This window comes from Mauremys mutica, chromosome 19 (assembly GCF_020497125.1).
Source record: "Mauremys mutica isolate MM-2020 ecotype Southern chromosome 19, ASM2049712v1, whole genome shotgun sequence".
NCBI classification, from domain to species: Eukaryota; Metazoa; Chordata; order Testudines; family Geoemydidae; genus Mauremys; species Mauremys mutica.
This window is the reverse complement of record NC_059090.1, coordinates 5,612,375-5,633,460: the sequence shown is the minus strand read 5'-3', so window position 1 is coordinate 5,633,460 and position 21,086 is coordinate 5,612,375. Positions and strand designations below refer to the sequence as shown.

General features: G+C 53.9%; 2 long non-coding RNA genes across 2 annotated transcripts; one reads left to right on the top strand and one right to left on the bottom strand.

Annotated features, from left to right (window-relative positions):
* Positions 1-1,491: 1,491 nt before the first annotated feature.
* On the top strand, positions 1,492-11,736 carry LOC123353160. Its single transcript, XR_006574411.1, has 3 exons — positions 1,492-1,677; positions 9,086-9,196; positions 10,635-11,736. It is a non-coding gene; the product is annotated as an uncharacterized LOC123353160 (long non-coding RNA).
* Positions 11,737-14,760: 3,024 nt separating this feature from the next.
* On the bottom strand, positions 14,761-20,836 carry LOC123353152. The gene is made up of 4 exons (XR_006574407.1): positions 20,610-20,836; positions 18,194-18,383; positions 17,188-17,255; positions 14,761-14,816 (listed from the first exon to the last, which is right to left on the bottom strand). It is a non-coding gene; the product is annotated as an uncharacterized LOC123353152 (long non-coding RNA).
* Positions 20,837-21,086: the final 250 nt, after the last annotated feature.

The following is a 21,086-nucleotide window of genomic DNA, read 5'->3' as shown; positions in this document are numbered from 1 at the left end:
GTGGGGGTCAGGGGGCTGGATGTGAGGAAGGGGGGTGTGGGTGGGGTCCAGGGGGCTGGATGGGAGGAAGGGGGGTGGGGGTGGGTTTCAAGGGGCTGGAGGGGTGGAAGGGGTGTGGGGGGGGGTTCAGGGGGCTGGTTGGGAGGAAGTGGGGATGGGTGGGGGTTCAGGGAGCTGGATGGGTGGAAGGGGGGTGGGGGGGGGTTCAGCGGGCTGGATGGGTGGAAGGGGGGTGTGGGGGGGGTTCAGGGGGCTGGATGGGAGGAAGGGGGGTGTGGGGGGGGTTCAGGGGGCTGGATGGGAGGAAGGGGGGTGTGGGGGGGGGTCAGGGGGCGGGATGGGAGGAAGGGGGGTGTGGGTGGGGGTCAGGGGGCTGGATGGGAGGAAGGGGGGTGGGGGTGGGGTCCAGGGGGCTGGACGGGAGGAAGGGGTGATGGGTGGGGTTCAGGGGGCTGGATGGGAGGAAGGGGGGTGGGGGTGGTGTTCAGGGGGCTGGATGGGAGGAAGGGGGCTGTGGGTGGGGTTCAGGGGGCTGCATGGGAGGAAGGGGGGATGGGTGGGGGTCAGGGGGCTGGATGGGTGGAAGGGGTGTGTGGGTAGGGTACAGGGGGCTGGATGGGTGGAAGGGGGGTGTGGGTGGTGACTGGATGGACCCAGCCCATCCCCCCCACCCTACAGAATTCACCTCATTCCCTCCCCTGCCATAACCCCTCCCTCCCTTCTCCCCACCACAAAATCAACGTCCTCAGCCTCCCCCCACAGCCAAACCCCTCGCTCCTCTAGGAGCCCATCTGGCTCTCACTACCTGCCCCTCCCCCCAGCCCACCTCCTCCCCAGTCCCCAAATCCCCCTCTCCCCTTCACTGTGCCACAGAGCCCAGCTCCTGTCCTGCTCTCACCCCCAAACGCCCTTCCTCCCTCCCCACAACTCCGCTCCTCTTCCCCCACCCGTTTCCTCTGCACCCCACCCGTGTGTTGGATTCACCTGTCTCAGGTCCGGCCTTGGCTTCTGGCCACACCACAACTCCACCAGCCACAATGGAGCTAAAGCTCTGACCTGCATCTTCACTAGGAGCAGGTTTAGCTGAGCCACATTAGATCCACCTGAGCTTAACCCCAGCCCGTGTCTGAGTCCAGGCAAAGGGCCCGTGTCCTCCTCAGCGCCTGGCCCAGCTCGGTCAGGTGCTCAATTGAGCGAGAGGGACATAAAAATCTGCTAGGCAGCTTTGACATGCTCAGATCCCAGCTGTAGAGCAGGGAAAACATTCCCCACCGTGCACCACACACCACAGGTGCCCGCCTGCCCGCCCTTCAGCTGAGGGGACGAAAGGCTTTCACCAACATTCATTAATGCAGCTTCACGCCCCTTGGCAGGAGAGGTAGCAGGTAGTAATTCACTCGCTAGTATTCATCACCATGCAATTTTGACGGGTTTCCACTCCCCTTTTAGGGCTCATGTCCCGCCTTCCCATCCTGTTTCCATTAGCGCCAATATGTGGTGCCATCAGCCATTTTGAAAAAAATGTGTGTGTGTGTTTGACTAGGGGAAGTGTTGTCTATGTTTGTGCTTGGGTACATGGAGAGAAAAAGGTTGAAGGAAGAGTGTGAGAGAGTGTGAAGAGGAAAAAAGAAAGTGAGTGAGGTTTAGAGGAAAAAAAGGAAATTTGAAAGAAGAGAGGTAAGTTATTGAAGAAAAGAGGCTGGTTATCACAGAATAGAAGGATTTTTGTTTTTAAAGGGTTAGTTAGTTTGAAAGAAGAGAGATTTTTAGTGAGTTTGAGTAAGGAGAGATGATGGTAAAGGCTGAGTTTGGAGAATAGAAAATTCTGAGATAAATGTAAAAGGTGTATTAAATGTCAGGGTGGGTTAAGAAAAAATTAAATAATATTGAAAACTAGGTTTAAAAAGGGAAAGGCAGAGCCTGTTTGGTAAGCACAGGGTAAAAAAGTGAATAAAAAAAGCATTTAAACTATTCAATACCAGTGTAGATTAAGAAAAAAAGGGAGAGGTTGAAAGAAAGAAGAGGGCAAGAAAGAGAGCTCCCTCTGCAAAGGGCAAAGCTAGAGAGCACATGGTGGAATCAGAAAGAGAGCGAGAATTCTCACCTTTTCAGTCTTTCTATAGAATGAGGCAACTCTTCTGGTTCAGACCCTCTCAGACTCGTTATCACCACCTTTGGATCGGCCCAGTCAGAGGTGGTTTTACCTCTTGAATTAGAAAGAAGATTGCTTCTTCCCCCACTTTTTACCAAAGACAGGTGGAAGGCTTTCAAGGGAATAAGCACTTGAAAAGACATGCCTAAAGGAAGACATTTTTTTTAATTTAACCCCCTTGGCATAAGTGTTTCAATGAAAAAGAACAGGCAGAAACACCTTATGTTTAAACCCCAGGTTTTTAGTAACAGACAGTTTATAGACCCCTTATTTTGTAAACCAGTGGATTAGAAAGACAAAGAAGCAAAGCTCCTCTTAGCAAAGTAGCCTCTGTGAGTTAGTGGATCAGAGATAAGAAGGCTGCTTCTTTCCCAAACTTTTTAACAAACACGAGTTAAAGTTACTTTGAAAAGACAAACCTGAGACACATCCCTTTTGTAGGTGTTGTAATAAAAAAATATGCAGAAGCACCCTAGGTTTAAAACCCCAGGTTTTTAGTGACAGTTTATATTCCCCTTATTTTGTAATCCAGTGGATCAGAGATAAGAAGATTGCGTCTTTACCGTTTTTTAACAAAAGAGGGAGGAAAGGCTTGTAAAGGAATAAACACTTGAAAAGACAAGCCTATTTGAAGACCCATAACCTTCATTTAGCCCCTTAGGCATAGGGGTTTCAATAACATGCAAGTCCGCAGAAACAACCCAGGCTTAAAAACACAGAAAGCCTGTTTATAAACGTTTTTCCCTAGGTTTAGGCTAGCACTGGTCATTTTTTTCAGTAAGGACAGCAGGCTTTTGCAGCAAAGCAGCTGTCAGCAACAACAGCCTCTGTAAACCAGTAGGTCAGAGATAAGAAGGCTGCTTCTTTGCCTGCTTTTTAACACATACAAGTGAAAGTTATCAGGTTTTGTAGAGGAATAAACACTTTAAAAGACAAGGCTATATGAATACAGAGCTCTTTATTTAACATTTTTACATGTGTGTTTTAATTTAAAAAAGAGAGCACGCAGAAAATACGCCAGAGTGAAAGCCACAGAACCTTAGTAAGAGCTAGTTTATATCCCCCTTATTTTGTAATCCAGTGGATTAGAGAGAAGTTTATTTTCCTCCCCATATATTTGAAGCATTTTGGTTTTTTTAAAGTTTATTTTGAAAAAGCAGTATCGCCTGAGCTGTAACAAAACAAGGCCCCTCTTAGGGATATTTTGTGAAAGTTTAGTGAACTAATAAGGCTTAAGATACTAGCCTGTTCTTTTAAAATAGTTTTTTTAAAATACCAAAACAACAACTGGGTAAGACTATGGAAACTGGCAACTGAGGGGCGTTTACACATGTATTTTAATTAAAAAAAACCCAATATTGCTTTTTAAAGTTTGGATTTATACAAAAAACACAAGAAAGAATAGCTTCTGTAAAAACAGTAAGCTGTTTTTTACAGGACCGGCTCTCGGTTTTTTGCCGCCCCAAGCAAAAAAATTTTTGGCTGCCCCCCATCTCAGCCCTGGGCTCCCCCGCCCCCCTCTGCTGCCACAGCCCTGGGCTCTCCCACCCACACCCTCTGCCGCCCCAGTGCTGGGCTTCCCCTTTCCCCCCCACTAGTGTCCTCCCCCCACCCTGCTGCCGCCCCAGACCTGGGCTCCACCTTTCCCCCCCACCAGTGCCCCACAGACACACCTCCTTCCACCCCAGCCCTAGGTCACTGGTAACTCGCTCCCAGGGCGGGTCATTCAGCAGGAATTTTGGATGTGCACAAAACACTGACAGGATTGGTTCCCATATGGTTACAGAGCTGCAGTAAAGTGGAACAATTTTCAGCTGGTGTGATTGGAGGGTATCTGGATGCATATTATAAGACTCTCCTCCATAAATGAGGAAAAGTTGAGCTGCCTTTATTATTCTTTTGTTCCACTCTTTCTTTTTATGGGGAATTTGCCAATGCAATATCACTGTCTTCCTTTTAAACAAACAAACAAAAGTCAATGGCTATTGAAAATAGCAATTCCAGTCCTGATAACCACTGGGAAGCATTTCTTGCTCAATTTTATCCTACTTTTTCTACAGCAAGTTACAGTGGATCAGTATATTTGATTTGGGAGAAATGAAGTAAGAGCTGCCCAAACTGAGCGGGAGCACTCCTGAATTTTGAGCTGTTCAAATCTGGAGGGCAGGTGCTGGGGTGGGGGTGGGGCTGTGGGCTCCGTGCGGGAGCACGGCAGGATGTATGCAGCAGCGTGTCTGGAGCTGCACGGAGCCAGACACGCTGGTCTGAGTGGCACGGTAAGGGGGCTGTGGGGGTGGAGAAGGGGTAGGGAGTTCCGGGGGGGCAGTCAAGGGACAGGGATCGGGGGGCTTGGATGGGGCAGAGGTTCGGGGGGCAGTCAAGGGACAGGGAGCGGTTGGATAGGCATGGGAGTCCCAGGGGTGTGTCAGGGGACAGGTAGGGGGTGGGGTTCTGGGGGGCAGTTAGGGGCAGGGGTCCCGGGAGGGGGTGATCAGGGAGCAGGGGGGGAGTTGGATGGGTTGGGGTTTCTGTGGGGGGCAGTCAGAGGGAGTGGATGGTGGCAGGGTGGGGCTACCCTCCCCCTGGAGTGTCCTGTTTTGTGAATGTTCAAATCTGGTCTCCCTGCCATCCACAGCACTCGCAGCACGCTGCCGCATGAGGTCCCTCTCCTTCCTTTCCAGTTGGTAGTGGCCAAGAGAATGCTGGGAATTGTAGTTCTTTCCCTGCTCCAGGGCTGGCTCTATAGGCAGGGAGCTCACCAAGGAACTACAGCTCCCAGGGCCCCCTGTTGGTTCTCAGCTCCCATGCCGCCCCTGCAAATGGGCTGCCCCAAGCAGGTGCTTGCTTTGCTGGTGCCTAGAGCTGCCCCATGGTTTTTTTTACCAGAAATATGGAGCCTTCCTCACCCCTGCGCTACCTACACACACACACTTTTCTCCCCCTCCTTCCCTCTTTTTTTCTTCTTTTTTTAAAATGTTTTTTAAAATCTAAACCAAGGACAAACTTTTTTTAAAAAAGCCAGAGCCACAGAGATCAGGCCATGGGGTAAGAAAGCTGTCCTGAGTTTTAGGGGGCATGTTGCTAACTCTTTTAGTGAAATGGTTTTGTAGGTAGCCTGGCATATAAGTTGTTAAGCTTTAGCATGGGCAAGCATTTATTATTTGAAAACACTTTTCCATTTTATGAGGTATTCTCTCCCCCCATCTTACGACCTATCAGAAAAATTAACAAAAAGAAGCTAAAAGATACATTGTAGCAAGGACTGCAAAGGAATAGTTACAATATTGCTGATTATTACCTTGTCTAATCGCCTGGAGAATGTATTTTGTTTTGTTTTTATAAAAGACTTTTATGCAAACTGTAACCCTAGGTGATGTACAGCATTAAATAATATGAAACAGTGGATGAGAGACCTGAGACATTGTTGAAATCAGAGGGGTTATGATTAAGTCCCAATGCAGAGGGCCTTGGGGTGGAAGATGAAAAGGCACAGCCGAAGCGGAAGATGGTATGATTTAAGAGGGGTTCTGGGGCTGCTTTGCAATGGTGCATAGGGAGCCTATAACCCTCATGCACAAACACCAGGGCTGGGTGAGGTGGTTGGGCCTTTGTTAGAGGAACAGGCCGTTCGGACACCTTTTCTTGTTGTTGTTGACAAACTGTAAGCTAACTGCGCGTATACTACGGGGGCAACCTACCGCCCTTTTGACAAACCCCACATCCCTGGAATTCCATAAAAACACGCTTTACATAGTTATTTTCAACTGACATTTTATTTTACACCACGGCCTGTTTTATTCCCAAAACACGCTCTAACTGGTGTTTGTGCATGAGGGTTATAGGCTCCCTCTGCACCATTGCAAAGCAGCCCCAGAACCCCTCTTAAATCGTACCATCTTCCGCTTCGGCTGTACCTTTTCATCTTCCACCCCAAGGCCCTGTGTATTGGGATTTAATCATAGCCCGTCTGATTTCAACAATGTCTCAGGTCTCTCATCCACTGTTTCATATTATTTAATGCTGTACATCACCTAGGGTTACAGTTTGCATAAAAGTGTTTTATAAAAACAAAACAAAATACATTCTCTAGGCGCTTAGACAAGGTAATAATCAGCAATATTGTAACTATTCCTTTGCAGTCCTTGCTATAATGTATCTTTTAGCTTGTTTTTGTTAATTTTTCTGATCGGTCGTAAGATGGGGGGAGATAATACCTCATAAAATGGAAAAGTGTTTTCAAATAATAAACGCTTGCCCATGCTAAAGCATAACAACTGCATAACAACTGCCCCCCCACAGAAACCCCAACCACCCCCCCCCGCTCCCTGATCGCCCCCTCCCGGGACCCCTGCCCCTAACTGCCCCCCAGGACCCCACCCCATACCTGTCCCCTGACACACCCCTGGGACTCCCATGCCTATCCAACTGCTGCCTGTCCCCCGACTGCCCCCCTGAACCTCTGCCCCATCCAACCCCCCCAGCTCCCTGTCCCTTGACTGCCCTCCTGGTACCTCCTACCCCCTCGCCAAGCCCCCAGCCCTCTTACCGTGCCCCTCAGACCAGCGTGTCTGGCTCCGTGCAGCTCCAGACATGCTGCTGCACACATCCTGCCATGGTCCCCCACGGAGCCCACACCCCCACCCCCACCCCAGCACCTGCCTTCCAGATTTGAACACGTCAAAATTCAGGAGTGCTCCCACTCAGTTTGGGCAGCTGTTACTTCATTTCTCCCAAATCAAATACACGGATCCACTGTAACTTGCTGTAGAAAAAGTAGGATAAAATTGAGCAAGAAATGCTTCCCAGTGGTTATCAGGACTGGAATTACTATTTTAAACAGCCATTGCCTTTTGTTTGTTTGTTTAAAAGGAAGACAGTGATATTGCATTGGCAAATTCCCCATAGAAAGAAAGAGTGGAACAAAAGAATAATAAAGGCACCTCAACTTTTCCTCATTTATGGAGGAGAGTCTTATAATATGCATCCAGATATCCTCCAATCACACCAGCTGAAAATTGTTCCACTTTACTGCAGCTCTGTAACCATATGGGAACCAATCCTGTCAGTGTTTTGTGCACATCCAAAATTCCTGCTGAATGACCCGCCCTGTGAGCGAGTTACAAGTGACCCAGCAGCTGCAGCGGAAGGGGGGGGGGTGGGGAGATATATATGGGGTATATAAACTGTCTTTTACTAGAAACCTGGGGTTTTAATCCTAAGATGTTTCTGCCTGTTCTTTTTCATTGAAACACTTATGCCAAGGGAGTTAATTAAAAAAATGTGTCTTCATTTAGGCATGTCTTTTCAAGTGTTTATTCCCTTAAAAGCCTTTCACCTCTCTTTGTTAACAAGTGGGGGAAGAAGCAATCTTCTTCTCTCTAATTCAATGGTTTACAAAATAAGGGGTTTATAAACTGTCTGTGACCAAAAACCTGGGGTTTTAAGCCTAGGGTGCTTCTGCCTGCTCTTTTTTTATTACAACACCTACAAGAGGGATGTGTTCTAGGTTTGTCTTTTCAAGTCATTCTCCCTTTGCAAAACTTAATGTAACTTTAACCTGTGTTTGTTAAAAATGTTGGGAAAGAAGCAGCCTTCTTATCTCTGATCCACTGACTCACAGAGGCTGCTTTGCTAACAGGAGCTTTGCTGCAGCTTCACATTGTGCTCACTAAAAAGTAACACCCGTTAGTCTAAAACCTAGGAAAAAAACTTTTTAAAATGGTGTGTTTCTAAAAGCTTATGGTTTTAACTTCTATAAAAACTCCTCTGTAAAAGGGCTCCATGGTGGGAAAATGCTGGGGGGTCTGTTTCTTTAGATAAGAATAAAACATTTAAAGGGGAGAGGGGGAAAGGAGGGAGTTGGCTCTTGTTTAAAATCTTGGGACTCTAGGATTGGTTCAGGAAAATGAATTCTATGATGCTGCTGTAAAACCACCTCTGACTGGGCAGATCCAAAGGCGGGGATAACGAGTCTGAGAGGGTCTGAACCAGAAAAGTTGCCTCTTTCTACAGAAAGACTTAAAAGGTGAGAATTCTCGCTCTCTTTCTGATTCTACCACATGCTCTCTAGCTTTGCCCTTTGCCTCTCCTCTTTCAAATTTCCTTTTTTTCCGCTAAACCTCACTCACTTTCTTTTTTTCCTCTTCACACTCTCTCACACTCTTCTTTCAACCTTTTTCTCTCCATGTACCCAAGCACAAACATACACAACACTTCCCCTAGTCAAACACACACACACACACACACACACACACATTTTTTTCAAAATGGCCGATGGCGCCACACTTTGGCACCAACGGAAACGGGGTGGGAAGGCGGGACATGAGCCCTAAAAGGGGCGTGGAAACCTGTCAAAATTGCATGGTGATGAATACTAGTGAGTTAATTACTACTGTAGCATCCAGATCCTTGTGTTGCTGACTTGGAAACGGAGGCACAAAGAGGCAGAATGACTCACCCGAGGTCACAGAGTCGCTCTGGAAATCTGACATTTCTTTGTGCCAGACTAAGGCAGACCCCTTCCATGCAAAACAGCAACTGACCTGGGGTGGGAAGCAGCACGTGTGACCATCAGATCATCCCCCGTTTAGTTTGGCTACTGAGGAGCACAGCCCTAAAGTCACTGTATAACCCCCTTTTGAGATGTTCAATTCCATGCAGCTATCCATTGTTATCGAGGGCATTACAACGTGTTGGGGGCAATGTGACCTAGTGGATACAGCCCTGGACTAACCTGCAGGAGACCTGGGTTCTAGTCCTGGTACTAGCCAGCTGTGTGACTTTGGGCAAGTCACTTCACTGCTGTGTGCCTTAGTTTCCCTGTTTGTACAAAGGGGATTCTGATCTCCACGATAAAGCGCTTAGCGATCTGGGGCTGAAAAGTGCCATATCACAGCGAGGTGTTAGTATTCATTCCCTTTCTCTTCCTCCCAGCCGGGAGCCCCAACTACTGCCATGAAGACCACTGTGTTCCAGAAAGAACATCAACCCAATGCTTCCAAAGTGACCTACTCAGGGTGCCGCTTGCCCCCATCCGGCCAGGAGGTAAATATCCGTGTGACCGACGTAGCAAGTGACCAAAACCATCGCTTGCCCTTATTCCACAAGCCTGATGATTCTCAGACCCAGTTTTTCATCTCCACCAACCCTCCCGCTTGGGAACAGAGTTTTAGTAGCAGAGGCTGTAGTGAGGACTCGCAGGGCTAAGATCATACTAAAAACGCTGTGGAGCATTCATATATCAAGCTAAAGGAGCAGCGTGCATTGCGGGATATGGTGTTCTCACCAGGGCCGGCTACAGGCACCAGCTTAGCAAGCAGGTGCTTGGGGCAGCCACTCTGGAGCGGGGCGGCAGGTCCAGCTATTCGGCGGCAATTCAGCGGAGGGTCCCTCACTCCTGATCGGAGCGAAGGACCTCCCGCTGAAATGCCGCAGATCACAATTGTGGCTTTTGTTGGGGGCGGGGGGGGCTGCTTGGGGCGGCAAAATCCCTGGAGCCGGCCCTGGTTCTCACCTATCTTTATGATGTGTGCAACTTGCTGGGGGATAGGGTGACCAGACAGCAAATGTGAAAAACCAGGATGGGGCTGGGGGGTAATAGGAGCCTATATAAGAAAAAGACCCCACAATCGGGACTGTCCCTATAAAATCGGGACATGTGGTCACCCCACTGGGGGAGGGAGCAGGGGTTGTTTCAGGGCTGCCGTGGGGGGTGAGAGGCAAGTGGGGCACTTAGTCCCGGGCCCCACAGGGGCCCCCATGGAATACAGTATTCTATAGTATTGCAACTTTTTTTATGGAAGGGGCCCCTGAAATTGCTTTGCCCCAGGCCCGCTGAGTCCTCTGGGCAGCCCTGGGTTGTTTGCAAATGAGCAAATAATCAAACAATCGTCGCTCCCCGAATGAAGGAGGTTTGGCCGGACAGTTACTAAGGCGCAGCTGGCACTAGGGGGCGCTGTTGGCTAATGGCAATATCTGTTTCTGCACATCCACAGCGCTGGGCGAGCAGGGACTGGGCCCTGCAAGCAGGTGCTTTGGCAGAGCTGGGGCAGGGAGCAGAACTGGACTGGCAGGGGATACTCCAGCCTAGGGCAGCAGGGCATTGGCAGAGCGGGTGGTTGCTGTGCTGGGGTAGCTGGGAGCACGGCAGGCCAAGATCGTGCTGTATTGACCGGGCTGCATGGGGAGGCCACAGATTGCAATTGCACAGGATGTTGCAGGTCCGGATCGAGGTGTGTGTCAAAGCTGGGGGAGGCAAGTGCCCACAGCAGCAGCCCCACAGCACCGTGCCTGGGCCCGGGCAGCTCTGTCAGCCTCCTGCGTTGAAGAGAACCGGTTTCACTCCAAAGAGGAGGCATTTTCGGGACAAGCGCCTTCGCTCCCAGTAACTGCCCTGTCTGCATGGCTGCCGGCCGCGATCAGCGGCTGTGTGTGACGTTGCATTTCTCAAGGGAACCTGGCTCACAGCTCTCTCTGTTCATAGGGGAGGTCGTTGGTACGGTTTGCGTCCAGATTGCGTCCAGACTGCGGGGCAGACACAGCAGTAGCTGACCACATCCCCGTTCCTGTAGCATCGCTGGGTCCTTTGTTAAGGGCAGATGGCAGCAGCTGAAAAGGAGCTTTACATCTTGTGCCACAAGAATCTTGTTCAAGCAGGAAGACAACGGAAGGCAGAAGGCAAACGTTGAGCCCCCTCTGAATTCTCCCTGGCGCTCTGAAGCAAAGCAGTCACGCTGAAGGCAACTATTCTCCAGTCTTCGCTGGGGGCCCAATCCTGGGACGTGCTGAGGTCACTTAACGGCACTCAGGACCCTTCCAGGATCAGGCCCCATAATTCCATATGCCAGGCTGTTATTATCACGTAGCATTTATACTGCACTGGTGCCTAAACCCCAGCCAGGCCTGGGGCCAGCTGTGCTGGGGACTCCAGCAGACAGAGCTCGTGTCTTCCTGTATGCAAACCACACATGCTGAAATCAGAGCACGGGGAAAAGCTAACCTTAGCGTGGTATCAAAGCACCACGCCAGCTGTCAGAGACACGGTGTCTGGTGCCCCTTTGTGACACGCTGCAGGCACAGAAGGGTCTGTGGGACTGTGAAGAACAGAGGAGACATGGGGATTTTTTTCAGGAATTGTCTCTCTGATTGCAATCGTGCCGCCTGCCCCATGGCTGCAAAGGGTTAACTCAGTCCTCGGTGGCTTTGTTCTGCGGGAACTGGCGTCAGGGCTATAGACAGCCCCAGCCCCAGTGCATAACACACAGTACAGGGGCCAAGGCCTGGGACGTGTGGTCTCCATCCAAACTGGACACGACGTGCTGGTGGCTTGTGGCAAGAAGTGGGGCAGTGGGTGGATGCACCCAAAGGGCCTGGCTGGTTTAAAGAGACGCTCCCTGCAGCTCCCAGAGAAGCAGGGTCTGCAGAGAAAGAGCCTGTCAGCTGCCCCAGAAGAGCAGGGGGACCAGGGTGCAGTCGGGCCTAGCTAATTCTGGAGAGAAATTCTAAACGTAGATCAGACAGTGTGTGTGCTGGGAGGGGGAGGGGGAGACCTTTTGCTACTTGAACCCCTTTGCCATGGGTGGCAAGTTCATAGAAATTCTGGTGGTGCCCAGAACCCGCCCTCCCAACTCTGACCCCCCCCAAACCCCACCCCCACCTGCCTAAGTCTGTGGGAGGGAGGTTGGGGGGGAGTTTTGGGGTGCAGGAGGGTTGCAGGGTGCAGGCTTTGGGATGGAGTTTGGCTCCAGGCTGGGGCAGGGGGTGGGTGTGCAGGAGGGGGTGAGGGGTGCAGGCTCTGGGAGGGAGTTTGGGGATGAGAAGGGGTGTGTGGGAAGGGGAGGGGGCGGGATAGGAGGGAGTGCAGGGGTGAGGGCTGTGGGGCTGAGGATGAGGGATTCATGATGCAGGAGGGGGCTCAGGGGCAGAGGATTAGGGTGCGGGGGGATGAGGGTTGGGGCTGAGGATGAGGGGTTCATGATGCAGGAGGGGGCTGAGGGCTAGAGCAGAGGATTAGGGTGTGGGGGGATGAGGGTTGGGGATGAGGATGAGGGGTTCATGATGCAGGAGGGGGCTGAGGGCTAGAGCAGAGGATTAGGGTGCGGGGGGATGAGGGTTGGGGCTGAGGATGAGGGGTTCATGATGCAGGGGGGGCTCAGGGCTGGGGCAGAGGATTAGGGTGCGGGGGGATGAGGGTTGGGGATGAGGATGAGGGGTTCGTGATGCGGGGGGGCTCAGGGCTGGAGCAGAGGATTAGGGTGCGGGGGGATGAGGGTTGGGGCTGAGGATGAGGGGTTCGTGATGCGGGGGGGCTCAGGGCTGGAGCAGAGGATTAGGGTGCGGGGGGATGAGGGTTGGGGCTGAGGATGAGGGGTTCATGATGCAGGGGGGGCTCAGGGCTGGGGCAGAGGATTAGGGTGCGGGGGGATGAGCGATGGGGATGAGGATGAGGGGTTCGTGATGACGGGGGGCTCAGGGCTGGGGCAGAGGATTAGGGTGCGGGGGGATGAGGGGGAGGAGGATGAGGGGTTCGTGATGCGGGGGGGCTCAGGGCTGGAGCAGAGGATTAGGGTGCGGGGGGATGAGGGTTGGGGCTGAGGATGAGGGGTTCGTGATGCGGGGGGGCTCAGGGCTGGAGCAGAGGATTAGGGTGCGGGGGGATGAGGGTTGGGGCTGAGGATGAGGGGTTCGTGATGCAGGGGGGCTCAGGGCTGGAGCAGAGGATTAGGGTGCGGGGGGATGAGGGTTGGGGCTGAGGATGAGGGGTTCATGATGCAGGGGGGGCTCAGGGCTGGGACAGAGGATTAGCGTGCGGGGGGATGAGGGTTGGGGCTGAGGATGAGGGGTTCATGATGCAGGGGGGGCTCAGGGCTGGGACAGAGGATTAGCGTGCGGGGGGATGAGGGTTGGGGCTGAGGATGAGGGGTTCATAATGCAGGGGGGGCTCAGGGCTGGAGCAGAGGATTAGGGTGCGGGGGGCTGAGGGTTGGGGCTGAGGATGAGGGGTTCAGGATGCAGGAGGGGGCTCAGGGCTGGAGCAGAGGATTAGGGTGCAGGGGGATGAGGGCTCTGGCTGGGGCTGAGGGGTTTGGGGCGTTGGAGAGGCTCAGGGCTAGGGCGGAAGGGCAGGGTAAGGGCAGCCTGCCTTGCCATTAGGGGACGGGGGACGCTAGGATCCTGGGGCAGCAGACAGCGGTTCTGCCTGGAGCCGCTCCACATAGGAATGTGCTACACTGGCAGCACAAGCAGGCCCGGGAGAGGCAGGCGCCGCTTTCTTTCAGGCAGGGAATTGGCGGGGCAGGGGGAGACCCGCAGGGGCCGGGGCCCGATCCAGGCAGGGCCGGAGAACAGACCCAGCTCCAAATATTGCTGGAGCAGGGCCCCCAGCCCTGAATATTCCTGGTGCTCGGGCACCTCAAGCCCATATGACCTGCCGCCTGTGCCCTTCGCTTCCCGTTTGCCATGTTCCTGTGCAGAACTAATCCTTGGCTGTGAAGCAGCTGTTGGGTGTCGCTGTGTTTATCAACTACTGGCAGCTTCCCGGGGGAGTCTATAGACGGGGCCAAACCCTGCTGGAGCTGCTGAGGGGAACAATGGTGCTGTGGGCTGGGGAGCCAGGGTCAAAGTGGGGTGGAAGGCGAGATTCCCTCGGACAGAAGTGCCGGCGCCGGCTCATTGCTGGAAAGGGAGCCCCGGAGAGACGGAAGTTTTGTCTCCCTGGTACATTCGTGCGCAGCAAGTTCGCATGCGACAGCTTCACCCCCTGGCTTGCTGTGCACTAACTCGCCCTGTGGACAAGCCCTGAGAGAGGTGCAGCTCAGCCCTGACCTGTGACAGGAACAGAGTTTGGTTACAGAAACTATCAATTTCCACCCTTTCAGGTTATGAACGCTGGTCCAACATTTTCCAGTGCAAGATTTTTTGGGGGGGAGGGTGGTTGCCAAAAACCAAAATTTTGGGTTTCCAGCAACTGAGAGCTCAACATTTTGGGGGTTTGGGAGTTCCTGTTTTTCAACAAAAGCCCCTGAAAATGTCAAAGAAAGCAAAAAAAAAAAGTTTGTCTACGTTGTTGCCATTTCCTGAGCAGCTCTACAGATTAACCTTTGCTCTGAATGTCCTGGGTTTCTTAATGGGAGGTTTCCTCTCTACCGTTCCTGGAGGTAACATACCCATTGCTGCAGGCCTGCAATCTAACATCACCTGTAGGTACCCCACTGTCATCAGGTGATGGCCTAGTAACCCCCCTTGGACACCCCACTGTCATCACTCAAGTGCGAATTTGGTGAAGGATACACAAGACCCCAGCTCCCCTCCTATGGGCACCTTGGCTCTGTAACAGGCAGTACAACAGGGTTTTAGACGCCTCGCAGCTGTGCCGCGGATCCACGCAGGGCACTGAGCTGTGCAGCATTGACAGACATGTCTCAGAACAAAACTGTACTCAGATCTAATTTTCCATGGGGGTTTCTCTGCTGCTATGGACTGCACAGACCTACAATGCCCAACAGCCATGAAATCCCTGGGGAGCTGGTCTTCCGGCAAAATAGCAATTTGTATCCATTCTGTGTGTTCTGGGGGGCAGCCCCTTGCTCCGGCAGGGCTGGCATGTTACAGAGAGGAGCAGCGGCAGGGAAACCCCGGGCGTCCACAGCTCTTCCCAGCACTGGTGCTGTGAAAGAAAAGAGAGAGGGATTGCAGGGAACCCCCCAGGGAGCGTTCTCACCCAGCGTTATCTGCTTCCCCAGGGGATTCCATTTGCAGACAAGGCTGACGGGGGCAGGCCTTGTCTGCTACAGCCCTGCACACGTTTTCTCATCCCACCTCTGGCTTCTCTTGGGAGCCTGCTGCTCTTGGCAGGTGCCACGTGAGACTGTGACGCTGGCAGAGCAGGTGCCCGCTCATGCCAAGGTCCCTGTCTCCGCTGAACTCTGCCAAATACAGAGCTGGAAACAGGCTTTCTCCCCTGTGTATTAGTGTTGTTAAAATAGGTATTCGAATTATAAGAATGTGTTTAGCGTTTAGACTGCATTAAATGCATGTGAGTTGCTGCAGCTTTAATCTAATGTAAATATCTGCAGCCTATCTGGCAAAGTAGTATTTGGGCAGTTATATTGTAAGCCTCTGTAATTGTATAAATCACCCAACTGAAGAGAGAGATTAACTAGTGTGACGTACGGATCTGCAACGTCCTGCTTAGCAGGACAGGCCCATCCACACCAGATGGACGATTGTGGAACGTTAAAAAGGACAAAAGACTTCGTTGCTCTGCTCCTCCCCCCCAATGAAGATGCGTCCTGCAACTGGATTCCTCACATCCCTTGAGTTTACAGCTCAGCGCACATGAGAGGAGGGGGATAAAACCCCTAACAAGGAGGCACTGATCATCTTTGTGCTGCTTGGAGTCTGGGAGGGGGGCAAGGTTTGTTAGGCATAAGCAAGAGATCCCCAGTTGCTTAGTCTTAACAGACACATAGAGCTTGTTTATTATAGACTTCTGTTACCTTCTGAAACTTAAGATTGTAACTCATTTGTGTGTGTATGTTCACCTGCTTTAACCGTGTCAATACCGCTCTAGTTTCTTTTTGCTGTTAATAAATCCCTATCGAGTTTATTGTAGGATTGTCTACAAACATTGTCTTTGGTGTGAGACTTAAGGTGCCATTGACCTGGGGTAAGTGACTGGTCCTTTGGGACTGGGAGTAACCTGAATCTTGCTGTGATCCTTGGTGTAAGGGACCATCCACCAGAGGGGTAGCTCCCCTGGGTGGTGAGACAGATCGGAGTACCCACGGGGACTGGCTGTGCCTCCGTGGTTAGGCTCTTTTAGTACCTGAGGAGTTTGCACTGGATGATTGGTTGGTGAAATCTAAGTGTAGAACTCACAGCCAGTGTGGGGCTTGTGCCCTGGGGTTGGTACGCACGCTCCTGGGTCCCGGCAGGCAGCGGGACAGAGATTAGCTGTAGGGGTAACAGTTTGCAGAGGTGCCCAGACAGGGTTTTTTAATCTTAGCAGGCATTCCAGGACCACTAGTCAGCCTGGCTTCACAACCCTGAGCTTTTTTTCTTAAAGTTACCCCAGTCTCCCATCCCCGTAGTGTTTGGGCATCCCCCAGTCAGCACCTCGTGAGGCAGGGCTGTTATCCCCACCGGGCAGCTGGGGAGATGAGGCTGAGAGAGACTAAGGCCCAGAAGCTCAAAGGTGTTCAGACTCAGTGGAAGTTAGGTCACACAGGGAGCCTGCGGCAGCGTGGGGCCTGAAGCCAGTCTCCTGTGTCCCAGGCTAGAGAGCTGACGTTCTGGTGTTTGAACCTCAAGGGGTCACACTTCAAAGAATAACGAAAGCCGGGAGTCCCCTGGGATCACAGGAGTCTGGGAGCTGGGGCTTTAAGCAAAAACACCAAAATCATGAGCTGCCCGTGCTGTGACACTGGGTTTGTAATGAATAGACCCTCTGGTGACGTCTGCATAAGGACCACAAAGGCAGCAGGCCCGGAAAGAATTTGTACCACTGGTGTCAGAGGTCATTGCACCTGGGAGGCAGCCGCGCCAGCAGACGCGCTGTATTTACACGTGCAGTCACTAGAGGGCGCTGGCGCCACTGTATTGGTGCCCTGCACCTGTTGCCCAAGCACCTTAGGCTTAGGCTGAGATTCATTTCTCCACTGCCACAGGCTGGGTCCTGCCATCTGGGCTCTGCGCTGCGTCGGGGCTGTGATGATTGTGACGCTGGAAGCAAACCCCTCCCAAGCAGCCTGGCACGCAGCACGGTCCCTGCACCACCCAGCTACCCACCCTGCCCCTCTGCAGACCAGCGGGTACAGCCAGGACCCGGTTCCTTTCCCACGCTGGCTGGGGGCTGTCTGCTTGGTCCACGTGCCTCTAGGCGAACAATCTTCTGCCCTAAGCCATCGTTCCTGGCAGCCTCCTCCTCCCTCTCCCCCCAATCCAGCCCCTAATTAGCAGCCATAAATCAGTCCCCTTTCTAGCAGACAGCTCCACTGGTGCTCCCGGGGGGGTCTGCGGCACACCGAGGGGATCACCTGAGCAGGCGATGCCGTTCTCACTCCTGCTGGCGTCGCTCACGCTGGGAGAGCTCGTGGGGACATTTCTGTAACACACAACAGCCCATCCGTTAGTCCAGTAGCAACCCACGGGAAGCTAACGCTGCCGGGCCGCTCTTCAGCCCCAAAGATTTGAAAGGGACGTCCCAAAGCCTTGAAAACCGCCACTGGGACTGGGTCGCCTTAACCAACCGCTGGCAAAAGGCCAGTGAGAGGAACCGTGGTCAAGATTTACTACAGTGACAAGTGATTTTGAGGGCCCATCTTCAGACACATGCAAGAGGCCTTATTTTCAGTGCTTATTCTCACCCTCTGAAAATCGGGCCTCTTTAAACTGTGTCGAGTTGGGGCCCAAAAATCGAGGGTCCCAAAATCGCTGGGCACTTTTGAAAGTCTTGGCTGCATGTCTGAGCCAGTCGTGCCCAGGGCTCTGGTCCTTGCACTAATGGTGCCACAGCAGCACGTGGCATCGAGGGAACCTCTGAACCGCGGGGAAGTGCCACATTGTGACTTGCTCTCCCTCTCAGACACCAGTGGCAACATTAACCATCCCGAGCGAGTTCACAGTGTTCTATAGGGATGTGTATTGTCCAGCGTCGGGGCCCATCTCTTTCACCTCCCCCAGTGACACAGTGCAGGGGATAAACGGCAGGACGCCACAGCAGCAGCGGGGGCCAAGCTGGGAGTGCTGGGTAGCCCCAGGGAGGACAGAGCGGAAGGAGAGCTGGAGCCATGGGCAGAGAACTGAGATCCCGCCTGAGACAGTGAGCTCCGGCCAGCAGGGAATGCAGGGCGCGCTCTCAGGAGCTGCCCTGTCTCTCGAGGGACATCTACGCCTTGGCAGCTGTACAGCCGCCTTCTGCCAAAGCAGGTGAGCCGGTGAGTGCCAGGGAGAGCCCGGACGGCAGAGGTGGGAGAGGTGAGCGCTGGTGGGGGAGGGAGGTTGCATTGCAATAAACCACCAGAGAATGACGGGCTCACAGACCTGTAGGTAGCAGAGCCAGGGACCGGGGCAGCGAAGGGTCTTCACTTGCGGGGACGGGAGAGTCTGGCTCTCGGGGTGAGTCCGGTGGGTCCTGGCCTCCTGCCTCTGGCAGACGCACCGGAGCTGCCCCTGGTTCCACACGCAGCCTGGCTGGTTGCTGGTCTCCCCGGGGCGGAGAGCTGGCGGGATGCTGGAATCAGAGGCAGATGGGTGACCGTCACTGCCGTGCAGCCCCCAGCAGAGCCCAGGAAAGGCAGCAGTGCCCGGCACTAGGGCAGGAGAGGCCAGTGGGCAGCTAGTGGCCCTGTGCTGGAGGAGCTGAGCTGAGCCGCAGCGTGGCAAACGCCCGATGGCTGGCCGGTGGCGGCAATGCTGCGGAGAGGCAGCGATGGGGCTCTCAGAGTCTGCTGCTCTGCCAGTCAGTCTCTCCAGGGGAGCAGAGCCGTGGATTGGGGACCTGGGTGGCACTTTCTGGCCAACATGGGGTCACTCATACCCCCCACTTCTCCACAGGGGCAGGCACCTCTGTGCATGGGGTTTGCCCCTCACCCGTGCAGCGCTATCTTCCCTCAAACCCCTGTAAAGGGGCGCTGAAGACAGGCTTCTGTGGCCGTGGGGGCGCAGAGCCCAAGGCAGGTGACCCAGTGTCCCACAGGAGCCCATGACCTGCTGGGACTGTCCCATGGAGGTGCTAACCCCGCCCCGACAGAGCAGGGCAGGAGCTGTTCCTCATGGGTGTGGTGCGGGGCTGTCTCCCCTCGGGGAGCGGGGTGATCCGGCCCAGCGCTGCCCACTCCCCATGGCCACGTTTCTAATGGGACCCCTCAGGCGGGCGGCCGGGCACGTGTGTGCCCAGGTCTGCGCACACGCCACCTCCAGGCTGGCCGACAGCAATCGACAGAACAGCCAATGGGCCCCCTAGAAAGGGACGGCTGAGGTTTTTGGCGGTGTTGCCGGCTGCACTGCTGGGCGTGTTCTTCCGGCTCAGCCAGAGCGTCCACGTGCCGCCCGGCTGCCTTCGCCGCAGCCGGCACCGCCCAGTGCGCGCCTGGGAGCCCTGCGGCCCTCCCACACCATTTCAAAGGGCCCAGGGCCATGGGCGGTGGGTATCAACGGCAGAGGGAGGATGAACCTTCCCAAACAGCCTTGCGTGGCCCTGCCCACACTCAGGCCCCTTCCTGCTTCCTGGGCTGTGCTGCTGGGGGCTCTTCCCCCCAGGCTAATGGGGGCCGGCCTGTGCTCCGGGGAGGGGGGTGGGGCGCGTCTCTCACTCACCCTCCCTCCCGGCGCTCCGGGGCTGGCGGCACTCGGGCGGCCTGGGGGTGTGTACGGGGGGCTGGCTGCCACGCCGGGTGGTGGTTAAGGCGGGGCCTCAGGCAGAAGGGGGGTCTGGGCCGAGGGCAGCCTCCCCAAACCCGGTGTTGGTGTCATTAAGCATAACCCTAGGTAACTCAGGAGGGTGGAAAACCACAGTGTTAATGAAGCCTTTCTGTACCAGGCCTGAATGAATCAGGGTTGATGCTAAGCTTGTCCAAACTGTTTCCATGTTGGACTCTGATTGACCTTGCGAGCCAGAATTAAGAATGGAATGTGTAACTGCTCCTTATCAGTGCAACACTGGCACCAGGAGATAATAAAAGGGGACCTATTTGTATCTTGCTTTAGGAGGAGGGGGGGAGGCAAAGTAATAAATTCAAAAGTAAACCAAGGTAACAGCCTTGAAAAGTTACTAACAAGATAAATTGTTTGCTGTCAAGGATGATTTAACCTGTTTAACGTAATCGCAAGCTATACAATATGTCTACTATATAGGAGGGGAGTAAAGGAGGGAGGAGAATAGTGGACGGTAACAAAAATGTCTAACTAAAATCATGTATAAGAAGGAAAACACAGCTTGCATCTGTGTGCAGGATTTGAGATTGCTATGTCTCCCTTGCACCTTATTTGGGCTCAAATAAACTTTTTCTGCATTCTCCACCTTGGTGTGTTTATTGGAAGCAAAGCACACCGGGCAACGAACCACTGTTGCTGCCTCAAGCATTCTGTGCTGGCAACACCGGGGTTCACCGGCCCCCATCCCAGGGGCCCCCGGGCCCTTGGGCAATTCCCCCTTTACCACCCCCTGTTGGTACCACGCTCCCAGGGGTTACAGAGCCCCCCACGGGGGAGGCGGCTCAGGGCCAGCCCAGGATTTAGCTCTTAGGATCCAGCGTCCAGCCAGGAATCTCGCCGGCCCCGATCCCAAGGCCAGTGACGGACTCCCCTTGACTGCAATGGGCCTTGGGCCAGGCCCTCCCAGCACGGCGCCTTCTCCTCCCCGATGCCCAGCAAGGGAAACGGACACAGTCGTCAGCCCTGAGCTCCCGCCAGACAAACCCAGGGCCCAGCACTTCCTTGCGTTCCAGAGGCGCCTTACCCGCCCCTGCGGGCTCCGCGCAGTCCTCACACTCCCACGGGCCCCTGGTGACCCCCAGCGAGGAGCAGTGGCGGTGGGTCCCCTGGGAGCCACACGAGCTGCACAGCAGCAGCTGCCACGGGCTGGGAAAGCAAAGAGGTCGGTGTCGGCGCCTCCCATCTGGAGGGCCGGGAACGGCCGGAGCGAAGGTGGGATGGTGGCCCAGATCCTCTGAGGTTCCCCAGGCTCCTAACTCCCTTGGGTTTCAGTGGCTGTTAGGAGCCTAAATACATCTGAGGATCTGGGCTGCAGCCCCGGCTCCTCCCTGCAATGAGATGGCAAAGACCAGAACAAAGGCACCCGCCTCCCTTCACGCCAGCGGGCCGGCACACCCCATCCGCCAATAGCCGGCCATTGCCGTGCGACGCCTGCTGGGCTATGGCTGAGCTGCCAATGGCCAGCAAGGGGCGGGACCTAGACTGAATCCAACCCCACCCC